The sequence below is a fragment of the Giraffa tippelskirchi genome, chromosome X (genome assembly GCF_054371585.1).
Source record: "Giraffa tippelskirchi isolate mGirTip1 chromosome X, T2T-mGirTip1v1.2.pri, whole genome shotgun sequence".
NCBI classification, from domain to species: Eukaryota; Metazoa; Chordata; class Mammalia; order Artiodactyla; family Giraffidae; genus Giraffa; species Giraffa tippelskirchi.
The window spans coordinates 115,530,202-115,554,587 of record NC_137289.1 but is presented as its reverse complement, the minus strand read 5'-3'; the positions used below and the strand labels follow the sequence as shown (position 1 = coordinate 115,554,587).

Below are 24,386 nucleotides of genomic sequence, written 5' to 3'. Positions count from 1 at the left end.
GGGTCCACAAAGAGAGAAGTATTTGCCCCATTTGGTATACTTAACTATGTACTTTCTAAGAGTCTCATCTGCACATGAGTCTTATTTTGATGATAAGATTTAGATTTTTAATTACTGTTATAGTGGATTCAGATTTGGGGGGATCTTGGGAAAGGGTGAATGTATTTGGCACAAGGAAGAGATTTGGGTGTTTGAGTTCAGAGCATAAGTTGTGGTAGACAGAGTGTAAAGGAGTCACAATGATCCTGATTTTTTGGTGTTCATACCTCTGTATATTACTTCTTTTGAGTGTGGGCAAGGCCTGTGACTTGCTTCTAACTGATAGAATATGGCGCTAATAGATATATCACATCCATGATTACATTTGATGTCCAAGAAGCTGGAATGTTATTCATTTGATTACAGACAACCTGACTCCATTTTGCTGAAAGACTTGCTTACACTCTCCTGCTGGCACTGAAGAAGAAATATGCTATGTCAAAAATAAAGCTATGAAAAGGGTCACATGACCTGGAAATGCAGGTTACCTTTAGAAACCATTAAAACTGATTTATAGAATTAGAAAAAAAATAAGCTCTTAATTGTACAGGTAAAAAGAAATGAACTGTGACACCAAACTGAATGAGTTTGGCAGTTGCTTTTTCTCCAGTCAAGCCTTCCTATTAGAACACAGCTCTGTAAACATCATAATTTCAACCAGGAAACAACCTGAAGCAGAGAAGGCAGTTAAGCTATGCTTGGATTACTGATACACAAAAACTATGAGATAATAAATTTGCATTGTTTTTTTTTTCTGTTATATTTACAGTAATTTGTCACATAACAAAACTAAAGCATGATAGTTTACAGTATTTTCCCAGAAATTAACTCTTCATTTTTCTCTTTCTTCATTCCTATATTTCATGTTTCTAATCTAAAGTGGTTACCTTGTGACAAGCAGTAATAGGTTCATATAACTTTTAAAACAAAATTTATGTATTTATTTGGCTTGGTTGGGTCTTAGTTGCTGCATGCGGGCTCTTTTATTGTGGCAGGCCAGCTCTAGAGTGCATGCTCAGTAGTTGCAGAGTGTTGCCTTAGTTGTCCCGCGGGATGTGAAATCTTCCCAGACCAGGATCAAACCTGTGTCCCTTGCACTGGAAGTTAGATTCTTAACCACTGGACCACCAGGGAAGTCCCAGGTTCATATAACTTTTGAGTAAGTAGTTGTTGTTCCTTGACTATAAAGGATGAGTGCAGCTGGAATGAAGTATGTGAAGCAGACAGGGATGGTTGCATGACTTGCTCTGGGCTAGTAAATATCCATTACTGACATGGTGACCAACATTGTACTGATTCTCTTCAAGTTCTTCCTCAGCTTAGGGCTGTGTGGACCTATTGGTCTTCTTCTTGCAGTTATTGTTGTTCAGTCCCTCAGTCTGGTCTGATTCCTTGCGACCCCATGGACTGTATCACACCAGGCATCCTTGTCCTTCACTATCTCCTGGAATTTGCTCAAACTTATGTCCATTGAGTCAGTGATGCCATCAAACCATCTCATCCTCTGTCACCCCTTCTCCTCCTGCCCTCAATCTTTCCCAGCATCAGGGTCTTTTCCAATGAGTCAGCTCTTTGATATCAGGGGGTCAAAGTAGTGGAGCTTCAGCTTCAGCATCAGTCCTTCCAATGAATATTTGGGTTGATTTCCTTTAGGATTGACTGGTTTGATCTCCTTGCAGCCCAAGGGATTCTCAAGAGTCTTCTCCAGCACCACAGTTTGAAAGTATTGATTCTTCAGTGCTCAGTCTTCTTTATGGTCCAACTCTCACATCCATACATGACTACTGGAAAAACCATATATTTGATAATATGGACCTTTGTCAGCAGAGTGATATCTGTGTTTTTAATATGCTGTCTAGGTTTGTCATAGCTTTTCTTCCTAGGAGCAGGCATCTTTTAATTTCATGGCTGCAGTCACCATCCACAGTGCCTTTGGAGCCCAAGAAAATAAAGTCTGTCACTGTTTCCATTGTTTCTCCATCTGTTTGCTATGAAGTCAGGGGACTGGATGCCATGATCTCAGTTTTCTGAATGTTAAGTTTTAAGCCAGCTTTTTCACTCTCCCCTTTCACCTTCAGCAAGAGGCCCTTTAGTTCCTCTTTGCTTTCTGCCATTAGGTTGTATGAGGTTATTGATATTTCTCCCGGCAATCTTGATTCCAGCTTGTGCTTCATCCAGCCTGGCATTGAGCATGATATACTCTGCATAGAAGTTATTTAAGCAGGGTGACAGTATACAGCCTTGACATACTCCTTTTCCAATTTTGAACCAGTCTGTTGTTCTATGTCCAGTTCTAATTATTGCTTCTTGACCCGCATATAAGTTTCTCAGGAGGCAGGTATGGTGGTCTGATATTTCGATCTCTTTAGGAATTTTCTACAGTTTGTTGTGATCCACACAGTCAAAGGCTTTAACATAGTCAATGAAGCAGAAGTAGATATTTTTTTCTGGAATTTTCTTGCCTTTTCTATATCTGGTGGATGTTGGCAATTTGATCCCTGCTTCCTCTGCCTCTTCTAAATCCAGCTTGTATATCTACAAGTTCTCGATTCACATACTGCTGAAGCCTAGCTTGAAGGATTTTGAGTATTACCTTGTTAACATGTGAAATGAGTGCAATTTTGCAGTAGTTTGAGCATTCTTTGGCATTGCCCTTCTTTGGGATTGGAATGAAAGCCGACCTTTTCCAGTCCTGTGGCCACTGCTGACTTTTCCAAATTGGGCAGCATATTTAGTACAGCAGTTTAACTGCATCATCTTTTAAGATTTGAAATAGCTCTGCTGGAATTCCATCGCCTCCACTAGCTTTGTTTGCAGTACTGTTTCCAGAGGCCCACTTGACTTCACACTGCAGGATGTCTGCTTCCTGCAGAGCATGGTGATAATTTATCTTCTGAAGAGGCTCTTTTTCTTGATTCACTAAACTTGCCTGCCCACTGTTCCCATCACATTCAGACACCCTGGCATGGCACTGCATCTAAGGTCATATAATGTCCTCTTGATTCTCAGTGTGTCCATAATCAACATGGTTTTCTCTGATGACTCTTCTCTGGAACAATACAGTGCAGGTTATAATTATTAGTGATGCAGAACAATTCAAATCAGTATGGATGATGATGTAGTGGGAGGGAAATGAACAGATCATTGGCTCAGACAGCATTCTTTCAATACAGCCTCAGTTCCAGGTTCCACCTTTTGAAAATGAATGCCCAAGAAGGAAAACTATATGCAGAACTTGGGGAAGAAGATCTGCCAACTCTTTTGCCCCCTTGCTCATATCACCTCAATTCTTTGTTACTGACCAAATATATGTCTCTAGACTTTTCATTCATTCTCCACCAGATTTACTGATGCCCTTGATGAATGTTGCTGGCTCTCTAGCTGATAGAACATGTTCTTTATGCTGTTTTTTCTGTTACATAATATATATATGGCAGATAATTTTACAAGTATTATCAATTACAAAAGAAAAAACAGAAATAAGTGATAATAGTTATATAATATTATGTAAAATATCAGTGCAGAAATTTAGATATTACAAGAGAACACTAGAAATATGTTATAACAATATCTCAGGATAAACTAATGGCAGATAAGGAAAGAGTTCCATCTATAGAAAAATTAATGAAATAAAAACTGATAGGACAAAAGAATTTTCATTCTACAGCCCATAATGAAGAATGGAAAAATTATCATTATTATCAGAGTGTGAAAATGACCAAACAGGAGCACAGAGACATTGGGTATTTCCTAATGGACATAAGAATTATCACCTCTGGGTGATCTTGCTAAAGAACAAACATATTGGCCAAAAAAGTACTAATCTGATCAGGCTTCTACTTCCAACTATTGATGACTGTTATGCTGAATGTTCAGTGAACAGGGTTCCTTGTACTCATTTGTGTACTATAGTATAAGAATTTCCATGGGAAATCATTTATTATAAATGTGGGTGTGTGCTAAGTCATGTCCAACTCTTTGCAACCTCATGGACTGTAGCCCACTAGGCTGTCCATGGGATTCTCCCGGAAAGAATACTGGAGTGGGTTGCCATTTCCTCCTCCAAGGGATCTTCCTAGCCCAGGGATTGAACCTGCATATCCTGTGTCTCCTGCATTGCAGGTAGATTCCTTACCTGTTGAGCTGTCAGTATCGTACCTTTAATTTTGAATATTCAGATGAGACTCTGTTTTTAAGCAAAATATAAATTGCAAAGGAGGACGATCAGAAAGAGATAATTGTGATCAACAGAAACTGAAACTCTAGGCCTAGACACCTAGATCAGATTAGATTTAGAGGCCAACTATACCATATAATCAGGGCTTCTCTGGTTGCTCAGACGGTAAAGCGTCTGCTTACAATGCGGGAGACTTGGGTTCGATCCCTGGGTTGGGAAGATCCTCTGGAGAAGGAAATGGCAGCCCACTCCAGTACGCTTGCCTGGAAAATCCCATGGACCAAGGAGCCTGGTAGGCTACAGTCCATGGGGTCGCAACGAGTCAGACACGACTGACGGACTAACACACACACACACATACCATATAATCAGAGAAAAACTAATTGGCATGTTATGTGAACTTTTTTTAATCACACACACAAAAAAACAATCGAAATTACTCCACATATTATAGCAAAAAGGCTCTCTTTGATACAAAAACAAGATATATAAGGAGACCCCCCCCAAGAGTATTTGAGCCAAGTCCACTCCACTGTTCCAGAGTCCACTGGAAAACATAAGCAGAGCAATAGCAAAATAAATGAGAAGCAAAATGCAAAAAGAAAGATAATATTTATCATCTGCATATGATTTCTGATATGCAATGTCCAATATCAAAAAATCAGGGACTTTCCAAATCATTCATTTCAGTCCCTTCCTAAGAAAGTAAACTTTGTAGAACAGAATGTGTATGGGAGGCTAAGTCAGCCTGGTGAAGAGAAGGAAGACTGATTTGTCTCCAACAGCCTACCCCCTGACCTGGTCCCTGCCTGCCTCGTGCTCCAACTTCCCCATTTCCCATTGAACATGACTCATTCCAAGCACTGCAGGATTGTGGTAAGTGAACTCATCAAGATTTTGCTGGCATTTCCCAGGAGGCCTTAAGTCATGAAAAACAAGCCAAAAAAGAGAACCCCATGAATGGGAACACAGGGGAACAACAACAGAGAATAAAGCGGGATCACACACAAACGGGCTAGCAGCTGCTTTTCATCCTAAAAGCTCCAGGCAAGGTACGCCCTCAGTTACTCTAAAGGGTTCTCGGGTAGGACGACCTTGGTATGAGGGTCAAGATGTCAGCTCAACAGAGGGAGGCATCCGGGGCTTGGCAGAACCCAATGTGAGGACTGCATGCAAGACCCACAGCCACCTCCGCTCGGAAACAGTGCTGGGTGAATGCCCGCCCCTGCTGGTTGCCCCGAGTGACCTCAGGACAGGGGTCACCGGAAGCCACGCCCCCTGACTTCCGCCGGCAGGGAGCGAGGCTGTGAGCGCTTCGATCTGAGGTGCAGACTCCATTAGGAAGCAGGAGGAGCCCCGGGTGCCATTCGGTATCAGGTAAGCCTCTAAGTGAGGACTTAGGGGACCCCCCGTCCCAGAAACTTCCCTGGTGATTCAGACAGTAAAGCGTCTGCCTACAATGCGGGAGACCCGTGTTCAATCCCTGGGTCGGGAAGATCTCCTGGAGAAGGAAATGGCAATCCACTCCAGTATTCTTGCTTGGAAAATCCTATGGATGGAGGAGCCTGGTAGGCTACAGTCCATGGGGTTGCAAAGAGTCGGACACGACTGAGCGACTTCACTCCTGTCCCAGAAAGGAGGGCACCCCCCTGATGAGAGCTCTATTCCGACCCCGCGAAGCACAGGCAAGTTCAGGCTAAGCTACCACACACTTCCTGTTTGGCAGTCTGATTGAGGTGGTGGCTTTTGTGCATGGGGCTCAGGGTCCAAAAGCAAAGGCCTCTGAGTGAGTGTTGAGGGGATCCACCCCCCCCACACACACACAGAATAGCAGTGACTAACTGAACCTCAGCCGGGCGATTAGTCCTGGGAGGCCCCGGACAGGGGCGGCCAGAAGTGCTGCTGATTTGCTTGGCCATTGAAGTCTGAGGGAGTGGAAGCCTTAGTCTGGGGCAGGCAGTGTCATGTCGCCACAGGAAGGCATCTCAGGCCACGCAGGAATCCCGATGAGGACTCCAAGTGAGTTCTTAGGGATCCCTCTGACCCCAAGACAAAGGGCGTGCACAGCATCTACTCCTTTTGTCAGCTCTCCATGTCCTGTCATGAAGTTCTCCTCACTTCCATTTTGGAGTCTTACAGAGATGAAGCCTTGATTGGAGGCCTCAAGCAGTAGATAGAGCGGGCACATTACCAACCAGAATTCAGTTTGAGGAGCAGATGTGAGGATTGTTGGGCTAATCAACCCAAGGCCAGGGGAGGGGGATTCCTAGAGCCCTTGCCCTATTGTCAGCCCTGAGAGGCCCAGGGAATTAGCAGGCAGCCCCCCTCCCCCCCCTCCTCCCCGCCGCCAACCCCCGTGTTTCGGGAAGTAAAAAGCCACCACAGTTAAGTTTAGCAGCTGAGGCTACTCATATATGCCCTGTTCATCTTAGGTGGTGAATCTCATTGCCCATCCTCCTGTCTACCTACTGCCATCCACAAAAGTCATCATGCCTTCGCGTAAGAAGTATCCACGATACTCATATGGTAAACGCTGTAAGACCTTCAATAAGTCCTGCGGTTGGGAGGTTGCACAGGTCTCCAGGGAACTGACTGAGACCAATATATCCTCCCAATTTGTAATGCCTGGTGATTTTCACAGTACTCCTGAGAGTCGTCGGAATTTCTACTCATCTGTTGCCACCACCACCACCTTATTGACCAAATCAGATGAGTTTTCCACTAGCCAAAATGTAGATTATAATCAAAGCACCTCACAGGCGGTGTCATACCCTGTGAGTATGGCCAGAGATCCTCTAAATGAAGAAGTGGCTTTGTTGGTGAATTTCTTGCTGCTCAAGTATCAAATGAAACAGCCAGTAACAAAAGCTGATATGATGAATGTTGCCATCTACAAGTGTGAAGTCCATTTCCCTGAGATCCTCCAGAGAGCCTCTGAGCACATGGAAATGCTCTTTGGCCTTGATCTGAAGGAAGTGGATCCCATCAACCACTGGTATGTCCTTTTCATTAAATTGGGCCTTACCTATGATGGCATGATGCACGGTGAAGCAGGCGTGCCCAAGACCGGCATCCTGATACTTATCCTGGGTGTGATCTTCATGAAGGGCAACTGTGCCACTGAAGAAGAAGTTTGGGAAGTTCTGAATGTGACCAAGATACATTCTGGAAGGAATTACTTCTTCTTTGGGGAACTCAAGCAGCTCATCACTGAAGATTTCGTGAGAGAAGGATACCTAGAGTTCCAGCAGGTGGCTGGCGCTGATCCTGTGCAATCTGAGTTCCTGTGGGGCCCCAGAGCTCATGCTGAAACCACCAAGATGAAGATCCTGGAGTTTCTGGCCAAGGTTAATGGGACTGACCCAAGTGTTTTCCCATCTCAGTATGAGGAGGCTTTGCAAGATGATAGAGAGAAAAATCAGGCCAGAATTTCAGCCAGGTGTCTCTGCCACTGCAAGTTCTAGTGTTGAGACTAGCAGCTTCTTCCTAAACTAGGGGAGTCAGGGATAGTTTCTTCAAGCATTGTTCAAAGAGGCAGTTAGTGTTCATAGAATTTAGGTCTGAGATGGGACTGAAAAGAAGATAGTATGTATGCCTGTGTGTCACCATTTTGTATATGTAAGTCAAGAATTTTTTCTGTGTATTATTCAAATATTGTTTCTTTTAATATATATTTAATTGCCTTCAAAATCTTCAATTTTATGAATAACGTTGTTTACATACTTAATCTTTTTTTTTTTTTTTACTTTACAATATTGTAATAGTTTTTGCCATACATTGACAAGAATCAGCCATGGGTTTACATGTGTTCCCCTTCCCGAACCCCCCACCCACCTCCCTCCCCCTCCCATCCCTCTGGATCATCCCACTGCCCCGGCCCCGAGCCCTTGTCACATGCATCGAACATGGAATGGTGCTCTGTTTCACATATGACAATACACATGTCTCAATGCCATTCTCCCAGAACGTCCCACCCTCACCTTCTCCCTCAGAGTCCATAAAATTGTTCCATGCATCTGTGTCTCTCATTCTGTCCCGCATATAGGGTTATCGTTACCATCTTTCAGATTCCATATATATGCATTAGTATACTGTATTGTTGTTTTTCTTTCTGGCTTACTTCACTCTGTATAATGGGCTCCAGTTTCATCCATCTCAGTAGAACCGGTTCAAATGTATTTTTTTTAATGGCTGAGTAATATTCCATTGTGTATATGTACCACAGCTTCCTTATCCATTCATCTGCTGATGGACATCTAGGTTGCTTCCATGTCCTGGCTATTGTAAACAGTGCTGCGATGAACATTGGGGTACACGCGTCTCTTTCAATTCTGGTTTCCTCGGTGTATATGCCCAGCAGTGGGATTGCTGGGTCATATGGCAGTTCTATTCCCAGTTTTTTAAGGAATCTCCACACTGTTCTCCATAGTGGCTGTACTAGTTTGCATTCCCACCAACAGTGTAAGAGGGTTCCCTTTTCTCCACACCCTCTCCAGCATTTATTGCTTGTAGACTTTTGGATAGCAGCCATTCTGACTGGTGTGAAATGATACCTCATTGTGGTTTTGATTTGCATTTCTCTAATAATGAGTGATGTTGAGCATCTTTTCATGTGTTTGTTAGCCATCTATATGTCTTCTTTGGAGAAATGTCTGTTTAGTTCTTTGGCCCATTTTTTGATTGGGTCATTTATTTTTCGGGAATTCAGCTGCAGAAGTTGCTTGTATATTTTTGAGATTAATTGTTTGTCTGTTGCTTCATTTGCTATTATTTTCTCCCATTCTGAAGGCTGTCTTTTCACCTTGTTTATAGTTTCCTTTGTTGTGCAAAAGCTTTTAATTTTAATTAGGTCCCATTTGTTTATTTTTGCTTTTATTTCCAATATTCTGGGAGGTGGGTCATGGAGGATCCTGCTGTGATTTATGTCGGAGAGTGTTTTGCCTATGTTTTCCTCTAGGAGTTTTATTGTTTCTGGTCTTACGTTTAGATCTTTAATCCATTTTGAGTTTATTTTTGTGTACGGTGTTAGGAAGTGTTCTAGTTTCATTCTTTTACAAGTGGTTGACCAGTTTTCCCAGCACCACTTGTTAAAGAGGTTGTCTTTTCTCCATTGTATATTCTTGCCTCCTTTGTCGAAGATAAGGTGTCCATATGTGCGTGGGTTTATCTCTGGGCTTTCTATTTTGTTCCATTGATCTATATTTCTATCTTTGTGCCAGTACCATACTGTCTTGATGACTGTGGCTTTGTAGTAGAGTCTGAAGTCAGGCAGGTTGATTCCTCCAGTTCCATTCTTCTTCCTCAAGATTGCTTTGGCTATTCGAGGTTTCTTATATTTCCATACAAATTGTGAGATGATTTGTTCTAGTTCTGTGAAAAATACCATTGGTAGCTTGATAGGGATTGCATTGAATCTGTAGATTGCTTTGGGTAGAATACTCATTTTCACTATATTAATTCTTCCAATCCATGAACACGGTATATTTCTCCATCTGTTTGTGTCCTCTTTGATTTCTTTCATCAGTGTTTTATAGTTTTCTATATATAAGTCTTTTGTTTCTTTAGGTAGATATATTCCTAAGTATTTTATTCTTTTTGATGCAATGGTGAATGGTATTGTTTCCTTAATTTCTCTTTCTGTTTTCTCATTATTGGAGTATAGGAATGCAAGGGATTTCTGTGTGTTAATTTTATATCCTGCAACTTTACTATATTCATTGATCAACTCTAGTAATTTTCTAGTAGAGTCTTTAGGGTTTTCTATGTAGAGGATCATGTCATCTGCAAACAGTGAGAGTTTTACTTCTTCTTTTCCTATCTGTATTCCTTTTATTTCTTTTTCAGCTCTGATTGCTGTGGCCAAAACTTCCAAAACTATGTTGAATAGTAGTGGTGAAAGTGGGCATCCTTGCCTTGTTCCTGACTTTAGGGGAAATGCTTTCAATTTTTCACCATTGAGGATAATGTTTGCTGTGGGTTTGTCATATATAGCTTTTATTATGTTGAGATATGTTCCTTCTATTCCTGCTTTCTGGAGGGTTTTAATCATAAATGGATGCTGAATTTTGTCAAAGGCTTTTTCTGCATCTATTGAGATAACCATATGGTTTTTTTCTTTCAATTTGTTAATGTGGTGTATTACATTGATTGATTTGCGGATGTTAAAAAAACCTTGCATTCCTGGGATAAAGCCCACTTGGTCATGATGTATGATCTTTTTAATATGATGTTGGATTCTGTTTGCTAGAATTTTATTAAGGATTTTTGCATCTATGTTCATCAGTGATATTGGCCTGTAGTTTTCCTTTTTTGTGACATCTTTGTCTAGTTTTGGAATTAGGGTGATGGTGGCCTCATAGAATGAGTTTGGAAGTTTACCATCTTCTGCAATTTTCTGGAAGAGTTTGAGCAGGATAGGTGTTAGCTCTTCTCTAAATTTTTGGTAGAATTCCGCTGTGAAGCCGTCTGGTCCTGGGCTTTTGTTTGCTGGAAGATTTCTGATTACACTTTCGATTTCCGTGCTTGTGATGGGTCTGTTAAGATCTTCTATTTCTTCCTGGTTCAGTTTTGGAAAGTTATACTTTTCTAAGAATTTGTCCATTTCTTCCAAGTTGTCCATTTTATTGGCATATAGCTGTTGGTAGTAGTCTCTTATGATCCTTTGTATTTCTGTGGAATCTGTTGTGATCTCTCCATTTTCATTTCTAATTTTGTTGATCTGATTCTTCTCCCTTTGTTTCTTGATGAGTCTGGCTAATGGCTTATCAATTTTGTTTATCTTCTCGAAAAACCAGCTTTTAGTTTTGTTGATTTTTGCTATGGTCTCTTTTGTTTCTTTTGCATTTATTTCTGCCCTAATTTTTAAGATTTCTTTCCTTCTACTGACCCTGGGGTTTTTCATTTCTTCCTTCTCTAGTTGCTTTAGGTGTAGAGTTAGTTGATTTATTTGATTTTTTTCTTGTTTCTTGAGGTACGCCTGTATTGCTATGAACCTTCCCCTTAGTATTGCTTTTACAGTGTCCCATAGGTTTTGGGTTGTTGTGTTTTCATTTTCATTCGTTTCTATGCATAATTTTATTTCTTTTTTGATTTCTTCTGTGATTTGTTGGTTATTCAGAAGCGTGTTGTGTAGCCTCCATATGTTGGAACTTTTAATAGTTTTTTTCCTGTAATTGAGGTCTAATCTTACTGCATTGTGGTCAGAGAAGATGGCTGGGATGATTTCAATTTTTTTGAATTTACCAAGGCTAGATTTATGGCCCAGGATGTGATCTATCCTGGAGAAAGTTCCATGTGCACTTGAGAAAAAGGTAAAATTGATTGTTTTGGGGTGGAAACTCCTGTAAATATCAATTAAATCTAATTTGTCTATTGTATCATTTAAAGTTTGTGTTTCCTTGTTAATTTTCTGTTTAGTTGATCTATCCATATGCGTGAGTGGAGTATTAAAGTCTCCCACTATTATTGTGTTATTGTTAATTTCCCCTTTCATACTTGTTAGTATTTGCCTTATATATTGTGGTGCTCCTATGTTGGGTGCATATATATTTATGATTGTTACGTCTTCTTCTTGAATTGATCCTTTGATCTTTATGTAGTGTCCTTCTTTGTCCCTTTTCACATCCTTTATTTTAAAGTCTATTTTATCTGAAATGAGTATTGCGACTCCTGCTTTCTTTTGGTCTCCGTTTGCATGGAATATGTTTTTCCATCCTTTCACTTTCAGCCTGTGTGTGTCCCTAGTTTTGAGGTGGGTCTCTTGTAGACAGCATATATAGGGGTCTTGTTTTTGTATCCATTCAGCAACCCTTTGCCTTTTGGTTGGGGCATTCAACCCATTTACATTTAAGGTAATTATTGATAAGTATGATCCCGTTGCCATTTACTTTGTTGTTTTGAGTTCGTGTTGAAACATCCTTTCTGTGTTTCCTGTTTAGAGAAGATCCTTTAGCATTTGCTGGAGAGCTGGTTTGGTGGTGCTGAATTCCCTCAGCTCTTGCTTGTCTGTAAAGCTTTTGAATTCTCCTTCATATCTGAATGAGATCCTTGCTGGGTACAGTAATCTGGGTTGTAGATTATTCTCTTTCATTACTTTAAGTATGTCCTGCCATTCCCTTCTAGCCTGAAGGGTTTCTATTGAAAGATCAGCTGTTATCCTTATGGGGATCCCCTTGTGTGTTATTTGTTGTTTTTCCCTTGCTGCTTTTAATATTTGTTCTTTGTGTTTGATCTTTGTTAATTTGATTAATATGTGTCTTGGGGTGTTTCGCCTTGGGTTTATCCTGTTTGGAACTCTCTGGGTTTCTTGGACTTCTGTGACTATTTCTTTCCTCAATTTAGGGAAATTCTCAACTATTATCTCCTCGAGTATTTTTTCATGGCCTTTCCTTTTATCTTCTTCTTCTGGGACTCCTATGATTCGAATGTTGGGGCGTTTCATATTGTCCCAGAGGTCCCGGAGGTTTTCCTCATTTCTTTTGATTCTTTTTTCTTTTTTCCTCTCTGCTTCGTTTATTTCCATCATTCTATCTTCTACCTCACTTATCCTATCTTCTGCCTCCGTTATTCTACTGTTGGTTCCCTCCAGAGTGTCTTTTATCTCCTTTATTTCATTATTCATTCTATATTGATTCCTTTTTATTTCTTCTAAGTCCTTGATAAACATTTCTTGCATCTTCTCAATCTTTGTCTCCAGGCTATTTATCTGTAACTCCATTTTGCTTTCAAGATTTTGGATCATTTTTATTATCCTTATTCTAAATTCTTTTTCGGATAGATTCCCTATCTCCTCCTCTTTTGTTTGGCTTTGTGGGCATTTCTCATTTTCCTTTACTTGCTGAGTATTTCTCTGCCTTTTCATCTTGTTTAGATTGCTGTGTTAGGCGTGGCCCTTCTGTATTCTGGTAGTATGAAGTTCCTCTTTGTTGTGGAGGTTCCTCACTGCGGTTGGGGTTGGACAGGTGGCTTGTCAAGGTTTCCTGGTTGGGGGAGCTTGTGTCGGTGTTCTGGTGGGTGGAGCTGGATTTCTGCTCTCTTGAGTGTAATGGAGTGACCAGTATTAATTTTTGAGATGTCTATGGATTTGGTGTGCCTCTGGGCAGCCTGTATATTGATGCTCAGGTCTATGTTCCTGCGTTGCTGGAGAATTTGTGTGGTATGTCTTGCTCTGGAACTTATTATCTCTTGGGTGGAGCTTGGTTTCAGTGAATTTATGGAGGCTATTGGATGGTCTCTTATTAATTAATGTTTCCCCTGGCTTTCAGTCTTATTCTTGCAGTAGCCTCAAGACTTCTCCTTCCATACAGCCTCAATAATAAAACTTTTAGGTTAATGGTGAAAAGATTCTCCACAGTGAGGGATACCCAGAAAGGTTCACTGAGTTACATGGAGAGATGAGGTGGGGGGGGTGGGTTGAAGTGACCAGGAGGGGAAGAGGGGAATTCAAATGTGGAGAGAGCAATCTAGCCAGTAAGCACTTCCCTCTGTGCTTTCCACAGTTTGGAACCCTCAGAGTGATTCACAGAGATACATAGAGAGGGGGGAGGAAGGTAACAGAGGTGAGCATGAGTAGAAAGGGAGGAATTAAGAGGGGAGAGAGAGATCTGGGCAGTATCCTGTTCCTGAAGTGTTCTCCGGTACCCAGAACACCCTCAGAGATTCACAGAATTGGGTTGAGAAGAGAAGGAGGAGGGTGGGAGATAGAGGTTCCCTGGGGGAGAAGAAAGAGCATCAATAGGGGGAGAGAGTGATCAGGCCAGTGATCACACTCCTGAGTAAAAATGGGTCCTAAAGATTGGGTTCTTAAATGTACAAAGTTGATATCAAATATGTAAAACACAGATTAAAAATCTAGAGTAGAGGTTAGACTCTTATAAAACTTACAATCTAAAAAAAAAAAAAAAGAAAAAAAGAAAAAAGGGAACAGTGTAAAAAGAAAAAAAAAACAGTAAAACAGTAAAAAAAGAAACAGTAAAAAAATGTAGAACAGGAAAAAAACATTAAAAAAAAAAAAACACAAAAGGTATAAGATATATGTATGTAGTTTGCTTCAAAAATAGGGGTTTTTTTTTTTTTTTGCAAGTTAATAGTGGGTTATGAAAATGAAAGTTAAAGGTGTAATAGAGGACTTGAAGAAAAAGGAAAGAAGAGAAAAAAAAATTTTTTTAAATTAAAAAAAAAAAAAAAAATTAAAAAAAAATTAAAAAAAAATAATAATAGTAAAAAATATATATATCCCGGACTTTCTCTGGAGCTGTTGTGAGCAGTGTGGGATCTGCTCAGTTTTAGATAGATCCTTATTCCTGCTTATACTTTTCAAGATCTGTAGGTCCTTTTTAATGCAGTCGGTATTAGCTACAGGGATCTTAATCTGTTGGCCTGTCCCTTCCAAAGCACTTCCCTCTGTTTATTTGGCTTCTGTTTGGAGATCTCTTCAGTATCTAATTTCCGCCCTGCAACAAAGCGGTGGAGGTGATCTCTTTAGGTTCGCTTGTTCAATCGTGCTGTGGGGAGGAAGGAACACTGCAATTCTGGCGTGTGTGTGGTAAGCTCGCAGTGTCTCGGCCGCACTGGGTTCGCCCCCGCTCACGGCGTGTGTGCTTTCCCCGTCTACCCTGCTCAGGCTTCAGGTTACTCGGCCGGGGAGCGGGCCCTGAGCTGCGTGCACTTCCCAGGACTAAGCCGCTCAGGTTCAGGCTCCCGGTTACTCCACAAAGGCGCAGACTCGATTTTGCCCGCGGCTTGTGCCGTTCCCGGTCGGAGCTGCCCAGGCGGCCAGGAGTTTGGCGAGGGCGCTGTCCCCTGTTGGGGCGGTGCGGCTTATCACCTCCCTGGTCCCCGCCTCGGTTTACGGGCGCGCCCGGCTCCGGTGTGCTTTGTGTCGGTTCTGGGGAGCTGGTCTCTGGCTGCGACCCTCCCGGCTGCTGTCGACCCTCCGGGATCTCAGGCAGTCTTTGCTTAAAAACTGGGAGCCTGTTTGCAGTTTGGTAGGGGGTGCCCTCTCTGGAGCCGAGTTTGCCCCTTTCCGGCTCTGGCGGGCCCCGCCTGCCCGCTGTGTCCGGCGGGGGATGGCGCAGTCCGCAGCCGGCTAGCTCTCCTCTGGTATCGCTCAGTCCTTTGTTCTGTGAGCGGGCCGGCAGTGCCTTAGAGTTGGGCTTTTCGCGGGATAGTTCTCTCTCTCTCTCGCTGTCCCACAGTTTAGGTTACTATCTCACGTTAGCTCCCTCAGATTGCCCTCGGGGCACTCGGGCCCGGTCCTTACCCTAGGCAATGCCGCCCGCTCCTCTCCGTTCAGCCCCCACTTGCTGGTGGCGGATGATGCGAGCGTCTGGGGTTCTTTGCTGGGAGTTGCTTTAGGCACGTAATCTGTCGATTTTATTTTTTTTTTCCTCCCAGTTATGTTGCCCTCCGAGATAAAAAATCCTCCCCCACACCCGCCGGTGAGAGGGTTTCCTGGTGCTTGGAAATTCCTCCTCTTTTACGACTCCCTCCCCGGGACGGGTCTCCGTCCCTAACTCTTTTGTCTCTCTTTTTATCTTTTATAATTTCTCCTACCTCTTTTGAAGATAATGCGCAGTTTTTGTCAAAGCCTGACGTCCTCAGCCAGCCTTCAGAAGTAGTTTTGTGAAGTTTGGTCAGCGTTCAGATGTTCTTTCGATAAATTTGTGGAGGAGAGAGTGGTCTCCCCGTCCTATTCCTCCGCCATCTTCTGCTCTCTCTCCTACATACTTAATCTTACAGTGAGACTTAATAGTAAGAATTTTATAAAACATTGTAAAACCATCTTTGCCATCTGGAACAATATAACGTGACATTACTATAGGCATTTACTGGAAAAGTGAAGGAAATCAGTATTAAAATAGTTGAGTTCAAGAAACAGAACATGTAAAAGAATTTCAACCCATGGCCTTCATATCTTTTATTAAGTTAAATGAAAAATGCTTGAATTTGCTAACGTGCTTATAAATGTATAAGAAATAAAGTTCAATTAGTTAGATCCCATTCTCACTGTTTGTTTTTATTTCTTAACTTTTATTGAACATTTGCTCTTTGGAAATCACCTTGTTAGTACTGGAGATTGTAGGATAAATAAGATCTAAAACTTGCTCTTATAATTTTTAGTCCTAGGATTGACAGTCCAATAATAATAATGGTGGAATGTCTCATAATATCTAACAGGCGAGCAAAAGGAGTTAGCAGGAATTTAAGGTATTCCATGTGAGGCTGTCAAGTGTAAATGCTCTAGGGCAAGGAAATTTAGGGTTTGGGGAAGATGGAATTCATTCTATGTGAGTTCATTTTAAGTTAAAATTGGATATATAGCAAGATGGACTGATAGAGTGGTAATCAGCGATCAGACCTTCAGATGGTGTGTCTCAGAGTTGAGACTCAAAAGGCAGGAGTGGAAACTGTTCCTTGCAGTTACTTTGGGGTCATGGTTTAGAAAGAGAAATCTCTACTAGGGTAGGAATGGAAGTTTTTTGTTTTTCTTTTTTTTTTTTTATTATGCAGACGTATCTTTATTTTTTATATTTTTTTAAATTAGTTTATTTTCTATTTTTTAACTTTACGATATTGTATTTGTTTTGCCATACATTGACATGAATCCACCATGGGTGTACGTTTTCCCCTTCCAGAACCACCCTTCCACCTCCCTCCCCATCCCAATCCCTCCGGGTCATCCCGGTGCACCAGCCCCAAGCACCCTGTATCATGCATTGAACTTGGACTGGCGATTCGTTTCACATATGATAATTTACATGCTTCCATGCCATTCTCCCATATCATCCTGCCCTCGCCCTCTCCCATAGAGTCCATAATACTGTTTTATTTATTTGTGTCTCTTTTGATGTCTTGCATACAGGGTTATCTTTACTGATTGACTAAATACCATATATATGTGTTAGTATACTGTACTGATGTTTTTCTTTCTGGCTTACTTCACTCTGTATAATAGGCTCCGGTTTCATCCACCTCATTAGAACTGATCCGAATGTATTCTTTTTAATGGCTGAGTAACATTCCATTGTGTATATGTACCACAGCTTCCTTATCCATTCACCTGCTGATGGACATCTAGGTTGCTTCCATGTCCTGGCTATTGTAAACAGTGCTGCGATGAACACTGGGGTACATGTGTCTCTTTCCATTCTGGTTTCCTTGGTGTGTATGCCCAGCAGTGGGATTGCTGGGTCATATGGCAGTTCTATTTCCAGTTTTTTAAGGAATCTCCAACTGTTCTCCATAGTGGCTGTACTAGTTTGCATTCCCACCAACAGTGTAAGAGGGTTCCCTTTTCTCCACACCCTCTCCAGCATTTATTGCTTGTAGTCTTTTGGATAGCAGCCATTCTGATGGGCGTGAAATGGTACCTCATTGTGGTTTTGATTTGCATTTCTCTGACAATGTGTGATGTTGAGCATCTTTTCATGTGTTTGTTAGCCACCTGTATGTCTTCTTTGGAGAAGTGTCTGTTTAGTTCTTTGGCCCACTTGTTGATTGGGTCATTTATTTTTCTGGAATTCAGCTGCAGGAGTTGCTTGTATATTTTTGAGATTAATTGTTTGTCTGTTACTTCATTTGCTATTATTTTCTCCCATTCCGAAGGCTGTCTTTTCCCCTTGCTTAGTTTCCTTTGTTGTGCAAAAGCTTTTAATTTTAACTAGGTCCCATTTGTTTATTTTTGCTTTTAATTCCAATATTCTGGGAGGTGGGTCATAGAGGATCCTGCTGTGGTTTATGTCGGAGAGTGTTTTGCCTATGTTTTCCTCTAGGAGTTTTATAGTTTCTGGTCTTAGGTTTAGATCTTTAATCCATTTTGAGTTTATTTTTGTGTATGGTGTTAGAAAGTGTTCTAGTTTCATTCTTTTACAAGTGGTTGACCAGTTTTCCCAGCACCACATGTGAAAGAGATTTTCTTGTATATTCTTGCCTCCTTTGTCAAAGATAAGGTGTCCATAGGTGCGTGGATTTATCTCTGGGCTTTCTATTTTGTTTCATTGATCTATATTTCTGTCCTTGTGCCAGTACCATACTGTCTTGATGACTGTGGCTTTGTAGTAGAGCCTGAGGTCAGGCAGGTTGATTCATCCAGTTCCATTCTTCTTTCTCAAGATTGCTTTGGCTATTCGAGGTTTTTTGTATTTCCATACAAATTGTGAAATTATTTGTTCTAGTTCTCTGAAGAATACCGTTGGAAGCTTGATAGGGATTGCATTGAATCTATAGATTGCTTTAGGTAGTATACTCATTTTCACTATATTGATTCTTCCGATCCATGAACATGGTATATTTCTCCATCTATTTGTGTCCTCTTTGATTTCTTTCACCAGTGTTTTATAGTTTTCTATATATAGGTCTCTTGTTTCTTTAGGTAGATATATTCCTAAGTATTTTATTCTTTTCGTTGCGATAGTGAATGGAATTGTTTCCTTAATTTCTCTTTCTGTTTTCTCATTGTTTGTGTATAGGAATGCAAGGGATTTCTGTGTGTTAATTTTATATCCTGCAACTTTACTATATTCATTGATTAGCTCTAGTAATTTTCTGGTGGAGTCTTTGAGGTTTTCTATGTAGAGGATCATATCATCTGCAAAGAGTGAGAGTTTTACTTCTTCTTTTCCAATCTGGATTCCTTTTATTTCTTTTTCTGCTCTGATTGCTGTGGCCAAAACTTCCAAAACTATGTTGAATAGTAGTGGTGAGAGTGGGCACTCTTGTCTTGTTGCTGATTTTAGGGGAAATGCTTTCAGTTTTTCCCCATTTAGGATAATGTTTGCCGTGGGTTTGTCATATATAGCTTTTATTGTGTTGAGGTATGTTCCTTCTATTCCTGCTTTTTGGAGGGTTTTTATCATAAATGGATGTTGAATTTTGTCAAAGGCTTTCTCTGCATCTATTGAAATAATCATATGGTTTTTATTTTTCAATTTGTTTATGTGGTGTATTACATTGATTGATTTGCGGATATTGAAGAATCCTTGCATCACTGGGATAAAGCCCACTTGGTCATGATGCATGATATTTTTAATATGTTGTTGGAATCTGTTTGCTAGGATTTTGTTAAGGATTTTTGCATCTATGTTCATCAGTGATATTGGCCTGTAGTTTTCTTTTTTTGTAGCATCTTTGTCAGGTTTTGGTATTAGGGTGATGGTGGCCTCATAGAATGAGTTTGGAAGTTTACCTTCCTCTGCAATTTCCTGGAAGAGTTTGAGTAGGATAGGTGTTAGCTCTTCTCTAGATTTTTGGTAGAATTCAGCTGTGAAGCCATCTGGTCCTGTGCTTTTGTTTGCTGGAAGATTTCTGATTACATTTTCAATTTATGTGCTTGTGATGGGTCTGTTGAGATTTTCTATTTCTTCCTGGTTCAGTTTTGCGAAGTCGTACTTTTCTAAGAATTTATCATTTTCTTCCAAGTTGTCCACTTTATTTGCGTATAGTTGCTGATAATAGTCTCTTATGATCCTTTGTATTTCTGTGTTGTCGGTTGTGATCTCTCCATTTTCATTTCTAATTTTGTTGATTTAATTCTTCTCCCTTTGTTTCTTGATGAGTCTGGCTAATGGCTTGTCTATTTTATTTATCTTCTCAAAGAACCAGCTTTTGGCTTTGTTGATTTTTGCTATGGTCTCTTTTGTTTCTTTTGCATTTATTTCTGCCCTAATTTTTAAGATTTCTTTCCTTCTACTAACCCTGGGGTTCTTCATTTCTTCCTTTTCTAGTTGCTTTAGGTGTACAGTTAGGTTATTTATTTGACTTTTTTCTTGTTTCTTGAGGTGAGCCTGTATTGCTATGAATCTTCCCCTTAGCACTACTTTTACCATGTCCCATAGGTTTTGGGTTGTTGTGTTTTCATTTTTGTTCATTTCTATGCATATTTTGATTTCTTTTTTGATTTCTTCTGTGGTTTGTTGGTCATTCAGCAGTGTGTTGTTCAGCCTCCATATGTTGGAGTTTTTAATTGTTTTTCTCCTGTAAATGACATCTAATCTTACTGCATTGTGGTCAGAAAAGATGCTTGGAATGATTTCAGTTTTTTTGAACTTACCCAGACTAGATTTATGGCCCAGGATGTGATCTATTCTGGAGAAGGTTCCATGTGCGCTTGAGAAAAAGGTGAGATTCATTATTTTGGGGTGAAATGTCCTATAGATATCAATTAGGTCTAACTGGTATATTGTATCATTTAAAGTTTGTGTTTCCTTGTTAATTTTCTGTTTAGTTGATCTGTCCATAGGTGTGAGTGCGGTATTAAAGTCTCTCACTATTATTGTGTTATTGTTAATTTCCCCTTTCATACTTGTTAGCATTTGCCTTACATATTGTGGTGCTCCTATGTTGGTGCATATATATTTATAATTGTTATATCTTCTTCTTGGATTGATCCTTTGATCATTATGTAGTGTACATCTTTGTCTCTTTTCACCGCCTTTGTTTTAAAGTCTGTTTTATCTGATATGAGTATTGCAACTCCTGCTTTCTTTTGGTCTCTATTTGCATGAAATATCTTTTTCCAGCCCTTCACTTTCAGTCTGTATGTGTCCCTTGTTTTGAGGTGGGTCTCTTGTAGACAACATATATAGGGGTCTTGTTTTTGTATCCATTCAGCCAGGCTTTGTCTTTTGGTTGGGGCATTCAACCCATTTACATTTAAGGTAATTATTGATAAAATAAGTATGATCCCGTTGCCATTTACTTTATTGTTTTGGGTTTGATATTATACACCCTTTCTGTGTTTCCTGTCTAGAGAAGATCCTTTAGCATTTGTTGGAGAGCTGGTTTGGTGGTGCTGAATTCTCTGAGCTTTTGCTTGTCTGTAAAGCTTTTGAGTTCTCCTTCGTATTTGAATGAGATTCTTGCAGGATACAGTAATCTGGACTGTAGATTATTTTCTTTCATCACTTTAAGTATGTCCTGCCATTCCCTTCTGGCCTGAAGGGTTTCTATTGAAAGATCAGCTGTTATCCTTATGGGAATCCCGATGTGTGTTATTTGTTGTTCTTCCCTTGCTGCTTTTAATATTTGTTCTTTGTGTTTGATCTTCGTTAATTTGATTATTATGTGTCTTGGGGTGTTTCATCTTGGGTTTATCCTGTTTGGGACTCTCTGGGTTTCTTGGACTTGGGTGATTATTTCCTTCTCCACTTTAAGGAAGTTTTCAGCTATTATCCCCTCAAGCATTTTCTCATGGTCTTTCTTTTTGTCTTCTTCTTCTGGGACTCCTATGATTCGTGTGTTGGTGCGTTTAACATTGTCCCAGAGGTCTCTGAGGTTGTCCTCATTTCTTTTAGCTCTTTTTTCTTCTCTGTTTCATTTATTTCTATCATTCTATCTTCTATCTCACTTATCCTATCTTCTGCCTCCATTATTCTACTGTTGGTTCCCTCCAGAGTGTTTTTGATCTCATTTATTGCATTATTCATTATATAATTACTCTTTTTTATTTCTTCTAAGTCCTTGTTAAACCTTTCTTGCATCTTCTCGATCCTAGTCTCCAGATTATTTATCTTTAACTCCAATTTGTTTTCCAGATTTTGGATCATTTTCACTATCATTATTCGGAATTCTTTATCAGGTAGATTCCCTATCTCTTCCTCTTTTGTTTGATTTGGAGGGCGTTTATCTTGTTCCTTTACCTGCTGGGTATTTCTCTGCCTTTTCATCTTGTTTATATCGCTGTGTTTGGGGTGGCCTGTTTTCTGGCAGTTTGTGATTCCTCTTTATTGTGGAGGTTCCTCACTGTGGATGGGGTTAGACAGGTGGCTTGTCAAGGTTTCCTGATTGGGGAAGCTTGTGGAAGCTTGTGTTGGTGTTCTGGTGGGTAGAGCTTGATTTCTTCTCTCTGGAGTGCAGTGAAGTGTCCGGTAATGAGTTTTGAGATGTCAGTGGGTTTGGTGTGACTTTGGGCAGCCTGTATGTTGAAGTTCAGGGGTATGTTCTTGTGTTGCTCGAGAATTTGCGTGGTATATCTCACTCTGGGACTTGTTGGCCCTTGGGTGGTGCTTGGTTTCAGTGTAGGTATGGAGGTGTTTGATGAGCTCCTCTTGTTTAATGCTTCCTGGATTCAGGAGTTCTCTGGTGTTCTCAAGATTTGGACTTAAGTCTCCTGTCTCTGGTTTTCAGTCTTATTCTTACAGTAGCCTCAAGACTTCTCCATCTATACAGCACCGATGATAAAACATCTAGGTTAATGATGAAAGGTTTCTCCGCAGTGAGGGGCACCCGGAGAGGTTCACAGAGTTACATGTAGAAGAGGAGAGGGCGGAGGGAGATAGAGGTGGCCAGGAGGAGAAGAGGAGAATAAAAAGGGGAGAGAGCAAGCTAGCCAGTAATCACTTCCCTATGTGCTCTCCACCGTCTGGATCTCTCAGAGATGTTCATGGAGTTACACAGGGAAGAGTACAGGGAGGAAGGAGACAGAGGTGGCCTGAAGGAGAAAAGGGGGACTCAAAAGAGGAGAGACAGATCCAGCCAGTAATCAGTTCTCTAAGTGTTCTCCACAGCCTGGAACACACAAAGAGATTCACAGAGTTGGGTAGAGAAGAAAAGGGGGAGTGGGGAGATGGAGGCGACTTGGTGGAGAAAAAGGAGAGCTAAAAGGGGGAGAGAGCAATCAAGCCAGTGATCTCATTCCCAAGTAAAAATGGGTGCTGAAGATTGGGTTCTTGAAGATACAAAGTTGATAACAAATACTAAAAAGCAAAGATTAAAAATCTAGAATAGAGGTTAGGTTCTCACAAATACCATATTAAAAAAGGAGAAAGAAAAGAAAAAACAAAACCCCACCAAAGTCACAAAAATTATAAAATATATATATATGAAGTTTACTTTAAAAATAATGTCTTAAAGAAAAAAAATAAAAAAAATAAAAATAGGGTCTTTTTTTTTGCAAGGTTATAGTAGATTAGAAAAATGAAAATTGAAGGAGTAATAGGGGACTTAAAAATAAAATTTTTAAAAAAATTAACAAAAAAATAATAAAAAAGTTTTAAAAATTTAAAAATGATACTAGTAAAAATATATCTCAGACTTTCTCTGAAGCTGTTATGGACTGTGTGGGGTCAGTTCATTTTTAGATAGTTCCTTGGTCCAGCTTGTACTTCTCAAGGTCTCTAGGCCCCTTCCTATGTAGTCGGTGCTAATACAGAGTTTTAATCTGTTGCATCTGTCACTTCCAAAGTGATTCCTTCTGTTTCTTTTAGCTTCTTCTGTTTGCTGGTCTCTTCAATGACTAATTTCTGCCCTGACACAAGGGGGGCGGTGGTGGTCACTTTTTTTTTTAGTCTCACTTGTTCATTCGTGCTGTGGGGAGGGAGGAACACTGCAAACAAATCTCACTGGCGTGTGCTCAACAATGTTTCAGCCACTCTGGGTTTGCCCCGCTCACAGCGTGTGTGCTATCCCAGTCTACACTGCTCAGGCTCTAGGTTGCACTGCCGGCAACTGTCTGAAGCAGCCCCTGGGGTTGCCTCTATTTCCCAGGTCTAAGCCACTCAGGTTCTGGTTCCTGCAGACTTGGTTGAGCCTGGGTTTTGTGCCCTTCCCAGGTCCGAGCAGCACCGGTGACCAGGTTTTTGGCTAGCACAGTCGGGGGCTGCACCTTTTTCCCTTCCCCCGACCCAGCTGCTCGGTTTTCTGGGTGTACAGTGGGCGCAGCTTCCCAGGTGTGCCGTGCTTTCCCCTGGGGAGCTGATCTCTGGCTGCGACCCTCTCGGCAGATGTCAACCCTCCAGAGTCCCAAGCAGTCCTGGTTAGCAGCGAGGTCTGTTTGCAGTGTGGTAGAGAGTGCCTCTCTGGGGCCGCGATTCTGCCCTTCCCTGCCCGTCTCCTGCTGGGGATGGGCGGGTCTGCGGCTGGTTTACTCTGCTCAGTCCTTTGTTCTGTGAGCGGGCCTGGCAGTGTCTTAGGTTAGGGCTTTTCTCAGGAAAGCTATCCCAGGGTCTAGGTTGCTGTCTCAATCTAGTTCCCTCAGATTGCCCGCGGGGCATTCAGGCTCAGTCCTAACCCAAAACAATACAGCCCGCCCCTCCCTGCCCAGCCCCCTCTTGCTAGTTGGGGAAGCACGCGTCTGGGCTGCGCGCCCACTGGGATCTGCTGCTAGGTACGTAAACCATGAGGTTTAATTATTTATTTATTTTTCCTCCCGGTTATTTTGCCCTTTGCGATTCCA

At 41.1% G+C, this 24,386-nt stretch overlaps 1 long non-coding RNA gene and 1 pseudogene across 2 annotated transcripts in view; both read left to right on the top strand.

The window, feature by feature from the left end:
- LOC145535225 (uncharacterized) overlaps nucleotides 1–24,386 on the top strand; it is a 228,630-nt gene that overhangs the window by 141,144 nt on the left and 63,100 nt on the right. The window lies entirely within an intron of this gene.
- On the top strand, nucleotides 5,517–8,231 carry LOC145535224 (melanoma-associated antigen B16 pseudogene; annotated as a pseudogene). The gene is made up of 2 exons (XR_014075332.1): nucleotides 5,517–5,593; nucleotides 6,649–8,231. The product of XR_014075332.1 is annotated as a melanoma-associated antigen B16 pseudogene (transcript).